This window comes from Accipiter gentilis, chromosome 8 (genome assembly GCF_929443795.1).
Source record: "Accipiter gentilis chromosome 8, bAccGen1.1, whole genome shotgun sequence".
In the NCBI taxonomy this organism is placed as follows: domain Eukaryota; kingdom Metazoa; phylum Chordata; class Aves; order Accipitriformes; family Accipitridae; genus Astur; species Astur gentilis.
Window position 1 is genome coordinate 17,670,410 of NC_064887.1, and position 16,555 is coordinate 17,686,964.

The following is a 16,555-nucleotide window of genomic DNA, read 5'->3' on the forward strand; positions in this document are numbered from 1 at the left end:
AAAATGCAGAAGGGGTGACCGCTTTCTTACAAAAAGTTGATTTGTGATTATTCTCAGCTATAATTACAGGAAGCACCACAGAGGGGACTGCCAAGAATATTACCACGTTTCAGTTTAAGATGCTATTTTAATGTTTCTAAAATGTATCCACTTCCAGAACCAAAATTCTTGTTCTCTCTCTTTGAATTGTTATAGCAATAGCTGAAGCAAAACAAACTTCCCATGATCTACCTACCTTGGAGAACAGAACCACTCTGGATAATAGAAGTAAATTAATGGTATGCAAGCTCAGTTTTTGATGTGCTGCCTAACTGTACCAATTCACTTGATGTAAGTCCCTAAAGGAACACAGGTATTAAGCTATTACCCTGAAGTGAAAGCCACTGTATATTGTCCTAGTGATCCCTTATGTGCAGTTGCTCTTCAACTTTGCTCACTTTTATGTTGGTAAAAAATTTGATTACTTGGCATTTGCAAATGCTGAGTATATGAAGCTTAAGTAGCATAGATTAGGGTTTTTTTCTATTGGACCAGAGACAGTAAAATCATGAAACTCTTCTGTTATGGTTCCTGGTAGTTACTAACCAACCAGCAACTGTTACTTCTCCCAAGCACATAGATACACCTCTGCAGAGATTATCCTTGCACCAGCAGCAAAGATATTAAAAATGTTCCTTACTCACATCAGTGAGATGTAAAGGTGAACTTTTCTTGCACTCTGTATTGCTGATGATAACCTTTTCCTTGAGTCTTATTCAACCTTAAGAAATTTGCTTCCTTCCATAAGTTGGATTGGTTCCAGTCTTACATGTTCATGTGTTCTCCTAGACCAAACAAATTTCCTCCCCCGTGCCTAACCACCATTTACTAGCTGAAAACTACACCACATTTGCTGCTTGCCCCTGGTCCCTCCCCATAGCTCTACCATCAGGAGAAGCCAAGCAAGCATTCCCTAACGCACTACAAGTAAAGCCAGCCTGGTTAGCTCATATCCATGTTCATCACCAGGTGAAATTAATCTGGCTGATTTAGCTTAAACAGATTAGGAGGTAATGTGTGATCCCTTTTGCTAATGGAGTAGTATGTTGGGTACTTGGAAGGCAGCAACAAGCACTAAAGACGGTGCTGTCAACTCCCAGAAGAGCTTCTCTGCAGTCTCAGGTTTTCTCAGCACTCCTATCCTTGAACCCAGTCTTGCACTCCTCAACTTTCATGCTTTTTCTACATACCTTGCCCTTATTTTTACCTTAGTGGCCACAGCTAAAGATATATTTTGACATTTTAAATGAGTCTTCTCTGTTCAGCTTGCTCTGCCTATCTTTATTAGTTAAACTTGTGTCTTCATATTAGGTTCCTTCAGCTCATCTTTTCCAGTTTCAGCTCTTAGCTCCCACTTGCCTTCAGTATACTTTGCCATTCTTGAATTGCACTGAACTCTTCCTCATTTCACATCCTCCCATACAATATTCAGACCTGCTATTTCTCTGCCTAATTTTACCATGGCTGATGTGAAAATCTTCTTTGCTACAGAACCAGCAGTGAGGAGACAGACCTTTCTTCTCTTTGCCACATTCCTTTTCACTCTTACATAAAATCCCAGCTGAAAAAGAAGGGTATTCTCTTCTGTGATCATAACTTCACGTTCCTCTTTTTCCTGCTACCCTTCCCTTTGGGATACATTTTAATACGTCATCAACCATAGAAACTGCACTGTTTATGTTTGCAATTTTTCAATGTGCTTGGAGCTGGGGTTTTCCAGATGAACGGTGTATTAAGATTTAATCTGAACCGAGTCAGATAATATTGACCTGCAATGAAAAAGCTGTATGAATGAGATAGCAGCAGACAGCTTAAAGTGCTGAGTGCCAAGCGCTGACTGAAAAATGATACCCCAGAAGTTTGGTGGTGGCAAGCAGATGGGACATTTATGAATGGAAAAGCTTTCTGACTATTTAAATATTGTGATTTTTTTAAAAAAAAATTCCTCCATTTTTTCAATGTTTGCCAGAATTTGCCTGCTCCTCTAGGGTGGTACAGCATAGAATCATTTAGGTTGGAAAAGACCTTCAAGATCATCGAGTCTGACAATCAACCATGCCCATTAAACCATGTCCTGAAGTGCCTTGTCTACGCGCTTTTTGAATACCTCCAGGGATGGTGACTCAACCACTTCCCTGGGCCACCTGTTCCAATACCTGACAACCCTTTCAGTAAAGAAATTTTTTCTAATATCCAACCTAAACCTCCCCTGCCACAACTTGAGGCCATTTCCTCTCATCCTATCTCCAGCCACCTGACAGAAGAGACCAGCACCCACAGCAGGGAGCTTCCAGGAGCTGCTTATCCCTCTGTAAGCTACTACATCTCAATACCAACTTTAAGGCCTCTCAATTTTGCCACAAGAGACTTCCCCAAAATTAAAACAAGTAAGAACAGAACCCAAGACTTTGGATTCCTAATGTTCCTCTCTATGCCCATTTCAGCTATACTTCCCACTGTTTGGTGTTAGCAGTCATCAGGAAACCTGTATTTTGTTTCCAAAATGAGGGTCTCCTGAAACAAATCCCTAGGTATTACAGTATTGCCACAGCTTGCAAGCTGCATTGTGTTAGGGCCACAAACAATGAGTTGGCCCTTGCTCAAAGTAGCTTTTAATCCAGGTCATGTATATGGAAGATAGGCAAGGGAAGCTGTTTCCGCATATATCTGAATTGCCTGGGTTAAATGTGGTGAATTATTTCAGCAAATATGTTCCAAACCTTCCCCTTCAGTTTTTCACAAGTTCCAAATTTGGATGCTGCTCTAAATGAAAAGGAACAATTAAAATGCCTTTCTGAATGCATTTGAAATGAAATAAGTTACTGTAATTTCCCTGGGCAAGCCAGCTCTTTGGAGGGGGCAAAAGTTGCAAATGGAAAAACAAACAAACAAATGAGTAACTGTGGGAGGTGCTGCCAGAGAATCAGAAACAAGACTGGAGAGAAGGGGGAGGGAAAGGCTCTTGTCTGCCCTGGGACAATTTGTAGGAAACAAAATGTGGGAAAGAGTTGAAATGAATGGGGGGTGGAATCCACTGCCTTTTTTTTTTTTTTTTTTTTTGAAAGCCAGATAATCAGGCTACAAGGACCCAGGATGCTACTGTTAAAGAGGACTGACTTCAAGGCCTTTGAGAAAGAAAATAGAAATTTCCATCTTTGTTGCTCAGGTTCTTCCTTTAGAGGGGTTCCTACAGCTGCATGACTAGAAGGTGAGTCCCTTGGTCTCAACTGTGAAGGGGAAGAATGAATGAGGTTGCCAGATGCACCAAGTTAACAGTGAGGTGAGAAAAGCATGACTACCAGCTACGTTTCTGATTTCCAAATCCTGGACCAGTGAGAAATCAAAACATAGTTTAGGTCAGCCTACAGGTATAGAGTATGCTTCACCTCCCGTGAACTGGGGATGGGAAGCGAAGGAAAGCATGCTGCAGAGCTCTGATTGTCTGCTCTCCAAAGACTTCCTGTTAAGGGGAATCCTCAGTTGTCCATTTAGGGCAGTATTATAGCTGCACTGAGCTGCTGAGGCATGCAAAGAAGCTGCAGATGGAGCTGAGAGTACAGCATGATACTTCTCTTTTGAGCCACCCAGTTATAGCATTACCAAATGCCTGCTAGAGGTGGGAACTAAGACTGCTGGTAATGGCCAAAGGCAAAGCAGGGGGTCTGGTTTTAATAAAAAGGTAGTTTACAAACAGCATTTTTCTTATTATAATGATAAGATACGTGAAACAGTTACACTCCAGACCCTTATTTTTCAGTGCTATTTATTTTTTTCAGTACATTGACAGAAAAGCAACCAAAAGCGGGGGCAGAGGGGGAAGGGAAAAAGAAAACTCCTTTCAGACAACAATCACCTTTTGAGTTAAATTCTCATGCTTGGTCTTAGCCCAGAGGGATTTGTCTTGAGTGAAGTTCGAAGAAAATCCTTTCAGCAGTTTCTGAGTTATTTAAATGTAACCATGGAGGTTTGGATTCAGATGCTTTTTTGCACTTGTATAACTCAAAAATAGCTTTGCTTTAAAACTTCTAAATTAACCCTCCTTAACTTTTCAACTTGTCACCTATCCTACTGTATGGCTTATAAAATTTTAAAGCTAATAGTATAACAAACTCAAATAATGATACTGCAGATGTTCAAATGAATCTTGGGAGGAATAAATTATAGGAGTCGCAGTAGGTTGTTACCGAAGAAAGAGCAGCTGCATGCCTTAAACCATGTGTTCTTATTGGTCTGAAATAGGCCCAATCTTTTCTACTATTAAAAAGCGTAAGTGCATTTGGGCGTGGATTTTAATACTGAGTTACACATACGAAATTAAGCACGTAAGTCCTGTTCCTTTTGTTCCTCCTGATAGCAGTGCTTCATACTTGTCAGAATATTCTCTTAAGTTTTCCTGCTTTCTTTTTAACCCAATCCTGATCAACAGGGCACTTAAATGTCTCCTAAATATTTATGGACTTCAAAGTCACTGAAATGCTCTGTGATTCTCTTATTATTATTTGTTATTATTGTTATTATTTTATTGCCAGAAGACTGAAGCAATGAGAGGCGAAGCGTCTTGGTCAGTCATGGTTTTTCCTTTTCCTTTTTCTTTGTCCAATCCTCCTGTTGCTTTCTTAGGTTTCTTCCTCTTTGTCTTCTTTCCAACATTTCTGCCTCACTTACTAGTCCTGTTCTCACTGTCTCCTAGCTGTCTTTCAACCATCTTTCTCCATTTATTCTTCACTAACAACTGCACTGAAGAGGGCCTACGATAGAGACAAATGATTTTTACTTTGGCAGCAGCTTTTTACTTTTATCTTTTCCCTAAATATCTGGGATTGGTCCAGGCAGCTCTCCCCACTTTCATCCTACCTCTTCATATCCCTCGTGACCCTGAACTCTAGTCAGCAATCTGATGTCTGCCATGAGAGCACCTCCCATGATCCAGAGCCACGATCAGACTAAGGTGTTGTAACACCGTGAATTACTTTACCTACTTACCACGCTTGCTCTGCTGCTTTCTAGGAACTGGACACCCGCGCCAGGTTTTTCTCACAGAATAATGACAGATAGCACTGCCACCTTCTGCACGTCTCTCCTCCTTGCTCCTGTGCCCTTCTTCGCCTCCCAAGCTTTTGTGGTTCAGTCTCGCGACTGGGGCAATTTAGCCAAGATACCGGGAGTCTTACATTCAGCCTCTGCCTGAGGCAATTTGAACTTGAATCTCTTGCCCCCTGAATTAGCACCCTACCCAAGAGATTATCAACTGTTTGGTAAGGAGTGTGACCCGAGCCCTTTCTTCAAGTGGGAAAGCTTCTGCTTGACTTGTCAGCCTTGTAGTGGAGACACTCAACTGGGTGGGGAAACCACGTCTGCCAGGGCCCGCCCCAGTAAATACTTAATACAAAGTATGGAAGTATTCCCTGGAAGAGGGTACCAGAACCCAGGTTTCTTGCTTTCAGTAATGCTTTGAGAGCAAGCACACATGGCAATCCAGTTAATACTTAATTATTCCATACAAACTGGAACAACTCCAACAGGATGGATTGGAGAGAGCCCCTGTTCCACAAGATCCTTTTAGACTGTTCTCACTTGGTTGCTGTGGGTCGGCTCCCCTCATACCCCACAGCAGCAATGGCAGCTGCCTCAGCACCATTGACACATTATGGGACTAGGTAGTGAGGACATATGTGGAAGCTGGAGGGAAGGGAAGGAAAAGGTGCTCATGAACATACCCTGTTAACCATGGCGACAAGTCTGTATCCGTAGCAGAAACAAGCACCTGCCACTGCTGCCTCAGTTACCATTCTGGATGGGAGTGACAATGAATATACGGCGGAAGGAAAAGAAATCTGTTAAAAGACAGGACAGCAGACGGGGGCACTATAAGGGAAATTGCTTTTAAAGGTGGAAATACAACAAAAATAGACTAAAGAATCTTAAAAGACAAAATCAATGCCAAAGCAGAGGAAGCCAGAATGACTTCCAGAGCTCAGCTATAGGCAGTTGTCCCCCAACATAAGCCAGACAGTGTCAGTATGTGGGAGACATCCAGGAATTTTCTCTCCTACAAAAACATTAGGGACATTATATGTCTTAACTGTAATGGAAAATATAGAGCTCTAGTGCTCAGTTCCAAAGGAGAACACTAACGATTGGAAGCAATGTGGTACAAGGGGCTGAGTGTGTGTGTGTGTGTGTGTGTGTGTGTGTGTCTGCTCCCTTTTCTCCTAGGGATTCTATAGCTTCCTTCATTCTTCGCTTCTCTCATATTACAGAAAGAAGGTAATTTTTCCTGGCCATTTACTAAAGCTCATTAAAGACCGAAGAGAACAAACAATGCTACTCCTTAGAGACTACCATTCAAAGTCATTCTACAATTCTCTGTTCTAATACTTGAGACAAATTAATTATTCCTTAGTGAAAAGTGTATAATTCCTATTCTTCATTTTTGGGGTGGGGAGTGGGGAATAATAATAGGAAGTTTGTATTTGAGTCGAAAGCTGTCTGTGCTGAAGGGAAATGAGAAAAAATGTGTGTTCCAAGAAGAGTAAAGGCAATTATTCTAATAATAATTCTAGGGATATTAATGTCTTCTTAAAGTAGATTGCTTTCAAATAAACACCAAAGTTGAAGGGATAGGAAAGGCTGGTTTGTTTATTAATCATTCCAAAAGTGCATTTTTCTAAATGAACAAGTGCATGAGCAACTTCGCTGGCACATATTAAATTTAGTTAAACGGCAACTTGTAAATGTCTAAAAACTTCTGTAACCAGAGACTAATTTGTTTAACGTGTTGAAAATGTTATGTGGATGTGAAGAACTACATATTAAACTTCAAAGCAAAATGCTCCAGAGATTACACCATCTTAAAGACTGCATATTGGAAAGGCCTTTATACATTAAACATAAAGGATTTTTAATTCTCTTCTATTTTGAATACTTGTCAATTTGTGTGACTCACGCTTAGGATTGTAAACTGTCATTTAAGGTGTGATGTCCAAGTTGAGGCCAGGACCATGATTTGCAAGGGGCTGGCTTTTCTCTTTCATCTCTATTAATTAATCCTGTCTCAGTTTGCCCAGCGTACACTTCTGTTGACATCACCTTTTCCATATACTTTAAAGAGTCCCCGGAGAGATCTACTGCAGAACAAAAACTGGACAGAGAATACATTTGGAAACCATTTTATTTCTCAATTACCAACCAAAACGTATGGAAAAGATTTACACTCTATCTGATTTACACAACAATTATACTTTGAAAGCTTAGAAATAAATGGCTTGATCCTTGAAATCATTAGTTACTATACCAAATGTAATTGGTGTAAACTAATGAGTTTACTGGATGGCTGACCCTTAATTACTGATTATAGTTAAACTCTAGCCAATCAAAAATGAGTTTACTTATAAAAGTACAGTATAGTATTAACAAGCATTACATTTCCAAGTAAGCAGCCTTATGATTAGTTGTAGCACACAACTCAAGCCTGTTCAGGGCTATCAAAAGCAGCTTTTTAATAATAGTGCACTATGCAACCATCACTCTCTTACCTCAGCATCTATCAGACAAACAGAAAGAAACCACATAATTAATCATCTCATGCAATAGAAATAAAGCATCTGGGCCAGATCCAGGTGGGATATACATAGCCGCCTTAGTCAAAAGAGCTGCAAGAGGCTGGGGATTCACTTTAAGATAGGATAGCTGACATGGGGAATTCTGGCCCTCTGTGGGAGCAATATGCAGTATGGAAGTTAAATATTGATTTATTGTGTGCAGTCCTCTGCAATATGGAGAAGCCTATCAACAAAATACGTTTAATAATTCCTTGAATTGAGGAGGATTCCTTGAGAAGATTCAGGATGTGGTGATAGGACATTTGGTTACCATACTGGCAAGCCTAAAAATTCAGAAGCCATAACTCCTCACTCTTTCTTAGATCAAACGAAGAATAATTTTTTAAAATAAAATACTAAATGGGAAGAAATTATTTTTATTTGTTTCTGCTTGATCTTTAAGAAATAATGTTTTTACCTAACCAGGAAGACTCAAAATTCCTATTTAAAAAAGTCGAAAGCAGATTTGTATAAAGACCATGATTCCAGAGTTGGCACTTTAAATAGATACACCAAATATTTTGATAAAATCATAGGACTTTACAATACTTACAGTCACATCCTTAAAGGTACTTGGGTAAGTGACTCCGGTGTTTTAAAAATGTGGAAATTCTCCATCTCCTAGAACTTTTCTGTGAATTCTAAACTTCAGATAAGAGACTGATACTGGAAGGCACAAGTGTTAGAAGATCAAGTCTGATACACTGCTGCTATGGAGATGATCTAGTTGGAAGAGTATGTATTTGCTGGAGCTCTGTAGCCTGTGTGCTCTTCAGATGACCTGATGGACCTCACAGCTGCCAGGATTCATTCTGTTGGGACTACAGGTCTCTCCGATTTCTGCTTTTCTCTATGATGTTCTCTCTGGTGCTCACCTTTCACAAAGACCTAGTCTCAGCAAAGAACCAACATTATCTGATGGCTCTTTGGCACAAATTCTGTAACACTTGCCCGTTTATTTGTATAAAAATTTTCTTAAAACTCAGAAAATGAAGAATGAATTAGTTCTTAGAATGTCTGCACATGGGTTAAAGTGAAATTTATGCATTTACTGAACTCCTGTTTGTGAGATGTGTCTGGGGTCAAGAAAAGGTTAAAGTTGTTTACTGCCTTCAAGCTCTGGTCTTAGCAGTTAATTCAGAGCTGTGCTGTGAGCAGCTACAGAGAATAAGTCCTTGGAACGGTGAATTGCTGGTTTGATGTCAAGGTCATTGGGCCTTAATAATAAAATTAGTTTGTTTCTTAAGGAAATCCTAGCAGAGACTTTATGGTCATATAAAGTCATTATGCCGTTTTACAATATAACTTTAAAGATGCTTTGGAACGATCAGAGTTTGTGGGAAGGGATCATATTTTTTATTATTTGTGGGATATTCTTAAGCTGTCATAGCTACAACACTGCCACTTGGAATAGCTGCTCTACAGTTCAAAAGAAAAGACAAAAGATCTGTTGAGGCCTAAGTCAGGCAACTGGGGTATACCTCTCTGGAGAAAGCTTGTTGAACTGAATGGATCCCATGCACTTCCTGACAATCAGCTCCAATTTTGTAGGAGCTGGATACTTGGGGTAATCAAGGCGTTTTACTGCAATTCCACAAGAGCAGATAGAGAGCCTAGGAAGCTTTATAGGCTCTGCTTTTCACAGTTCTCTGTTGCAGCGTTCAGGGGTGAGCAATTTTAAAAGCCATGGGAAAGGAAGAAGGCATATTTTCCAAAACTTCAGGATCCTGTGAAGTCAAAGGCAGAGGAAACACTAGTCAAAAACTTTCCACCCCTTGCACGGCAGTGATGGTAAGTACAATGCTGCCATTTCTGCTCTGCCAATGCTGAGGCAACACCCTCCGATGCAGAGGAAGGGAGACAAGGAGCCATTGATGTGGGAGGAGGGGAACACGCTACGGACAGGTTCACCCTCCCCAGCCTGCCATCCCTGTGGCACAGAGGAAATGGGGGCTTCTGGATGGGCCGGTGGAACAAGCACCGTAGGGCCTCGCTTTCCTCCTTTTCTGTGAACTATGCCTAACTGCTTCAGTGAAAGAAAGCATCAAGCCCCATCTTGTTCATAGAAATACAACATATTTTAAAGCTGTAGTTAATGGATAAACTCTTTTCTGATTGGATGAACCACACAATAAATCTCTTCCTGAGCCAAGTGCAATGCAGCTTATTCAGTAACAGTGAAATGAGCCACTGTCACTTTGCTGCACTTGCATACATCAGGCAAAATGCTTCCATCTCCATCAGTCTTTTAGTGAAGTAGAAATAAAACAATTGTAACAGAATGGTGTCACTGGATCTGTAGCACCTGCTTTAAAAATAAATCTTTTAGTTTTGTCTTCACTATTACTTTCAATAAATGTCCTAGCATTGCCACAGCATTTATCTAGCAGCAGGAAACCATTATCCTATGACAACAATCTATTCCATTAACATTAGCTCTTAATTGTAAGATTGTTTATAAGATGGCAAAAGCTACTGAATCATAGTAGAATGATAAAAAGAGTTATGGTCATGGAGTATAGTCGTTGCTCCAGTTCTGAAAAACAACTTAAGAAAAGTAGAGGGCTATATTTTTATATGAAAAATAATGTAATATTCTTATGCAAGAAAATGTTTTTAAATAATGGATTACATCAGCAAAGTAACTATTAAAGAGTTAATGTTAAAAACTGTTACTAAGAAACTTGCTTTGATAAATGGTATGACTAAAAAACTGAATAGAAAGCTTAGAAACTCTTCCTGAAAGCAAGGCTGTGCCGAGTCAAACAGAGAAATCATAATAACAGAAGCACATTTGTCTGGCGGAGTGAACAGAAGGAATGTTGCAGAATTGAGATATGAAGAACCTCAGTGCAGAATAGAAGGAGAACTGTCATTCTGACTGTTTGTCATTATTGTTTCATGTCCAGTTAAGTGAACTTAGAGTGACAGTCGTGTCATAACTACTGGCATCTATGTAAATTTCAAATCAAATACAATAGAGGCATTTCTGCCAGACACAAGTCACCAGGCTGCTCTTCCTTTTTATTTTTGTAACCCTCCATTTTCTCATACTGTGCTGCTAGCCCTTAAATTCAACAGACATCTTCAACAGGAGATCCCTGTAATGCGTGCATTTCAGTTCTCAGTCCTACCTTGTTTTCTCTCAGCTCTTCGAAACAATGGCTAATGCCAAATATCCATCAGAAACAGTCACGACAAACATCTAGATGTATTAGCTAAACCTATACCTTCCCATCGATGATGTATCATACAACAAATTCCACTGAAACTCTAGGTTGTGGGCTTCCCTGGAAGAGCTACAGAGAAAATGGCTTGAGCAAATGTTCCTCTGTTGGTTTACTATAGCCCAAACCATACATCACAAGGGTCTTCTCTGTAGGTAGGTGCAAATAGGTGGAAAAGATCAGTCATGGACCTTTGTGTAAATTACAGCATCGTTCAGAGGTTATGGCAACTTCACAAGGATATCAGACGTGCTCCTCCACGGCAATGAGTTGCAGTAAATAACTCATTTCCTGGATACGCTCATAACAGGCAGATATTCTAACGACACAGGATTTGCTACTGGACACACATGTTTGAAAAGAATTTCAATGCAATTGTAAAAGTATTATGGTGTGTGGACAACACCATCAAAAAATATTAAAAGTGCTGTTTGTTCACTTGGGCATAATACTGATTTCTTCTGCATATTTAAACTTATTTGGCTAATTAATTAAATAATACAGGCTAGAGTTAAGTTTTTGTTTTTCATTGTAACACATTATTCCAGAACCTTGTTTTTACTAAATTCTGCACAGGACTGTTTTCAGAAATCATACCAAAGTGCAGCTATGTTCTTCAAAAAATGTTCCTTTCACAAAGGAAATTTAAAAAATGGCTACAAGAAAAAAAAAAAAAAGCTCTGAGTACATTTAATGTTTCAATGATTTCTTATCTCAGAGAGAAAACAAGACAAGTTTACTTTCTCTGCTGAAATTTTCTGAAGTGAATTCTGACTGAAAAGAAGTGGCAGTGATTTAACAAAAACATACTGTTATAAAATATGATGTATGTTCAGAAGCATAAATGATGGTGTTATAAACATGTACTTCTGCATCAGGTAAGAGCATTTTGGTCAGTTGAATTAGTCAGATTTTTTTTAAAAAAAATTCCTTTCCAGTTGATCTTTTTTGTTCTGTAAGTTTAAAGTAGCTCAGTGGCTACTTTTATCTATAATTTGGGTCTTCCAACAGCACCAAATTGTGCTGTCCCATCCTCCAGTCTGACTATTTGTTATGGTGACTGGCAGATAGAGGCAACATGTTAATGCAAGTTCTAGAAAAGTATCTGTGAAGAAAACATTTTTTTTTACTTTAAAGGGTAAGTTTATATGAGTCTATATTTTTAAGTATTTGTCAAAGAGTATTTTTTCTTGTTAAAGAGAGTGATACCTGAATCATAAAAGTGTTCCATGTTTATATTTGTGACAAAATATCACTTTGCAGATGTGTATTCACAAAAATCAATTGTCACTGTATGTTTAAGAATATCACAATAATTTTAACTGATTTTCTTAAAAAGTGCCTTGATTTATTAGACTGCGGAATGCAAAGCCCTCTTTCAAAATTCATATAGCATTTCCAGTTGTAAGATTGTTTTATGTAGTGAACTTATTATTACATATGCATATTCTAGTGGCCTCTAGAGACTTTTAATTTAAAACATAAATTACATATAATTTCAAACTCTGATGTCTTTGACTTTAGTCACAGAACTTACTTCCAGGACTTTCTGCTACTGATGGCCTGTGGTAATATATCAATTCTCCCAACAGGAATGTGCACAGGACAAATTAGTGAACATAATTTTAGCCATATGAGGTCATTACAAATATAGCCTTAGCTCTTCCTAAAGTGGACTTCATTGTTAATATAAATATATGTCTATAATTACTGACATTTATATTATTTGGCTCCTGTCCTAAGTTATGGATGCAGTGATGATAAAAGGGTCTTGCAAGCCCTTACCTAAGCGAACCACGCTTACACTAATTACCTTCCATGGTTCTGGGTTCCTGTAAATAAAGTTACTCATGTATTTATAAGCAAGTCAAAATCTATACACATATTTCTAAAAGTGAATTATCTTGCTCTTTGGGGCAAACAGTACAGTCTACGGCTTGGAAAAGAATGCTGAGAGTAAAGCCATCCAAGATTCTTCACAGCTTCTGCCAGGACGCGTACTCTCCTGTATCATTGGATATCTGACTCAAGTACTTAATCCAGTCACATTTTTTAATTGTCTGAGGCCCTAAAACAGAAGATCCCGTTTGAGTAAAAAGATGCATTACTTTAAAGTAACAAATGGCTGTTGATTTTTCATCACTGTTTCCAAAGAGACTGGGATCAGAGGGTTTGTTTTAAAAGTCTGTTTGTTCAAAAGGTGTAGTTCGCAAGACAGAAGGAGTAGCGAAGTGCAGCATGGAAGATCTCAAGACAAAGCAGCAGCCTCAACGTTTCTCTCTAATGAGAAAAGGAAAAGACAGCTGAGGTCCCATAGGAATGCAGTATTTAGGGAGAGAACCAAGACTTCTTTCATGAATGGAGAGATAACCCTGATGAATTCTGGACTACCTGCTATCTTAGGCATGTCTAGGTTTAAGAATGATTTGGATCACAGGCTGTAACATTTTCCAGACATTCAGATTGCAACTACTAAGCCAGCAATTTTATGCTTTCCTTTCCCTGACTCCAACAGTACCGCGATATAAGCAGCCAGATTTTCTTCTGCATTGTGTTTTTTTTATCCATTCAGCCAAAATTAACAGTCTTCGAGGATAACGTATGCCAAGCGAATTTAAATCTTGCGGACTCAAATCGACCTAAAGTTGATGGATACATTCATGCCTACTGCTGAAATCTACCAATTACACAGAACTATGTTAACTTACCATAGAAACATCTCATCTAATAGCACAGATGATGTTGAACTAACTAATTACATTATGGCACATAGACAATGAAAAACATAACGAAGATGACAGCACAGCAACAGCAGATGCTGCACAAAAGAAAAATTAGAAAAATATTGCTCTGCAAAATGCTCTCAGTTAAGGTTTCCTCCGTTAAAATTAATCACAAAAATTAGTGAAGATCAGATTTCAGAAAAAGATATGAACATTGTAATGGTATTTGGGAGACATCATTAAGCCTTTTAAAACTCTGCTCCTTGAGAAGGTAATTCCCATTCTTTTGTATCACTGTCAGTTTTAAGACTAGTAAACATTTTAGTGCCTATGGCAGAGTTTCGTGGTAGAATATCTCTTCCAATAAGGAGAGGTCCTGATGGCTCTTCCAGAGTCTGAATTTGGTAGCTTCCAGCCATTACAGGCTTAGATAATTAGACAACTTAGATTTTATTTTAGCTTGGCATTTCCTCTATTCTTGTGCTCTTAGCTTTCAGAGAGCTAGAATAACAGTGACTGTTGATTATCTGTAGCATGCCTTGTTACTTTATAGATTTTAAAGTGTACCAGATCCTAAATAACAAATCTAAAACTGCTGAGTATGTTTAAATGTAGCATGTACATGTAGATTACATCCAGATGATATATTTCATAGACCTATGGTAAAAAAATATATTCTTTTTTAACCACAACACTGGTCCTCTCCCCCCTTTCCCCGCAGCAGCTTTCCACGAGCTCCCAGTCCGCTTTACGTGCAGACCGAACACATCCCAGACTGCGGAGAAAGGCAGAACGAGACTTTTCTCCCGCGTTTAAATCATACCTGTGGTGCCATTCAAATTTAAATATTTTATTTGCTACGTAACTAGAAGCAAAACACATCTGCGCCGCCCTATGTTCTCCCAAGCACATTTTTCCTAGCCAGACATTTTTCCCTCCAGTTCTAAATGGTTACCGGGCACGCGTCTCCGTGGTCCAGCTAAGGCCAGGGATGCAGAAACGAAGGAGGCCCACAGGTGGCGGTGTGGTTAAACCACACCTGGGCTGCGATTCCCGAGACCAGATGCACCAGTCGGCCTGCCAGAAGGGAGTCGGTCTGCATTTTTGTACCGATGCACTCATCTGTAAATAAATACTCCCGGCTGAAGTTTCGTATACCTGTGCAGGTACATCCCTTCTACGTTAGCCTCCAGCAGGAACAGGTTTCAAATACTTTGTTGCCTTGGACAACGGAGAGGCCGTGGACACACGCAAACTTGTAATTCAATCACCCTGCCACCGCTAAATATTTATTTGACAACAGCAATTAACCGTACCCCCCCCCGAGCGGTGCCGGGACCTGTCCTGCCCTCTCCTGCGGCGCAGGTCAGCGTCAGCCTGTGTGCACGCACGGCCGCTGCCCCTGCCTCGCTGCAGTTGCATCGGCGCCTGACCAGCCAGCCCCACTGTCCTCACTGCATTGGCTGCTCCTTACGTCAGCCGTCTGGAATCGAGAAACTCGTATTATGAAGTTTTTCTGTTCTTTCGCAGGTCCTGGAAATGCATCATTTATCTGACTCTGCAGGCGCGGTTTGCTCGGCGAAGCGGGTTTGCGTACGCTGCGTGACAGAGGCGTGCGTGTGCCCCGTGCGAGACAATACCAGGCAAGAGCCTCTTCTAGCACTTGGGCGAATCCCCCGACGCCTGCAGGAGTAACTGTTCGCGGGGATAACACCCGCTAATTACCGCACATTTATAGACTCGTCTGTTATATCGAGGGTCTTCCTCGGCTACACGGTGCCTGCGTGCTGCGCTTAGGCCTCAACAATGTGCAATTAATACGTGGGTGGTTGGTTGTGGGGGGTTTTTTTCCCCAATGTTAAGTGTCCCTACTGAATATTACTTCTTCTGATTTGCTATCATCCTTGGGCTTCTTCCTCAGAAATGCAGTTGTCTTCTCAAATGACAAGCCGTGCAGCTAACTGCCAGCCAACTGCGGCAGTTTAACCCTTTTAAACCTTGACAGGGTGCTAATAACAGAGGGCCGTACCCGGACGCGGATTCCTAAGGACGGCTCCCCGACGGTTTCACCGGGGGAATTCTTCAAAGTCGGCGGCTCGGCGCGGCCCCCTCCACCCGAGGGGCGAGCCGGGCACGTCCCTCACGGCCTCCTTCCCGCCCCAGCTCGGGACGCGAGCGCCAGCCCGCCCTGGGGACGGGGCTGCGCGGTCCCGGGGGCAGGACGAGGCCGCAGGCACGGGGGGGAGGGGGGGGCGGGGGGGGGGGGGAGCGCCGGGAGGGCGGCGAGGACCGGCTCCCGCGGCCGCGGAGCCGCACCTCCCCTCAAGCGCCTCCGCGCCGGCTCCGGCGGCGCCGTGGCGGCGGGGAAAGCGCCCAGCGCCCGAGAAGGGCTCTGGCGGACGCCGTCGGCCGGGCGCAGCGGGCCTGTCCTCGGCGGCGGCCGGCTCGGGGGCAGCCGGGACGGCCCCGCGCCGCCCAAGTTTCTCAACTGGTGGCCAGGAGCGGAGCGGGGCGGGCGGCGCCCTAACGGCCGCGCGCGCGCGCCTCTCCTCAGCGCCCGGGCGGGCGGCGCGGCCACCGCTGCCCACCTGACTCCCTCCTTCCTCTCCATTCCCCTCCTCCTCCTCGCCCCCTCCCTTTCTCTCCTTTTTTTTTTTTTTTTTTTTTTTTTTTTTCCTCCCCTTTCACTCATTCCTTTGTCTTCTCGGGGATTGGCAGGTTTTATTATTCCGCCTGAACAAGCCGGGGGCGGATTGGCTGCGGCGGGCTGACGGCGGAGCCGAGCCGGAGTGTAGTTGGGATTCTGCTCTGTCAGTAACACATGTGTGAGGGGCAGCGGGGAGCACACGCACACGGACACACACACACCACACACACACACACCACGCGCGCGCGCGCGCGCAGGGACACACGCACTCTCACACTCCACACACACACGCTCACGCAGGCAGAGGGGCCTCCTCGC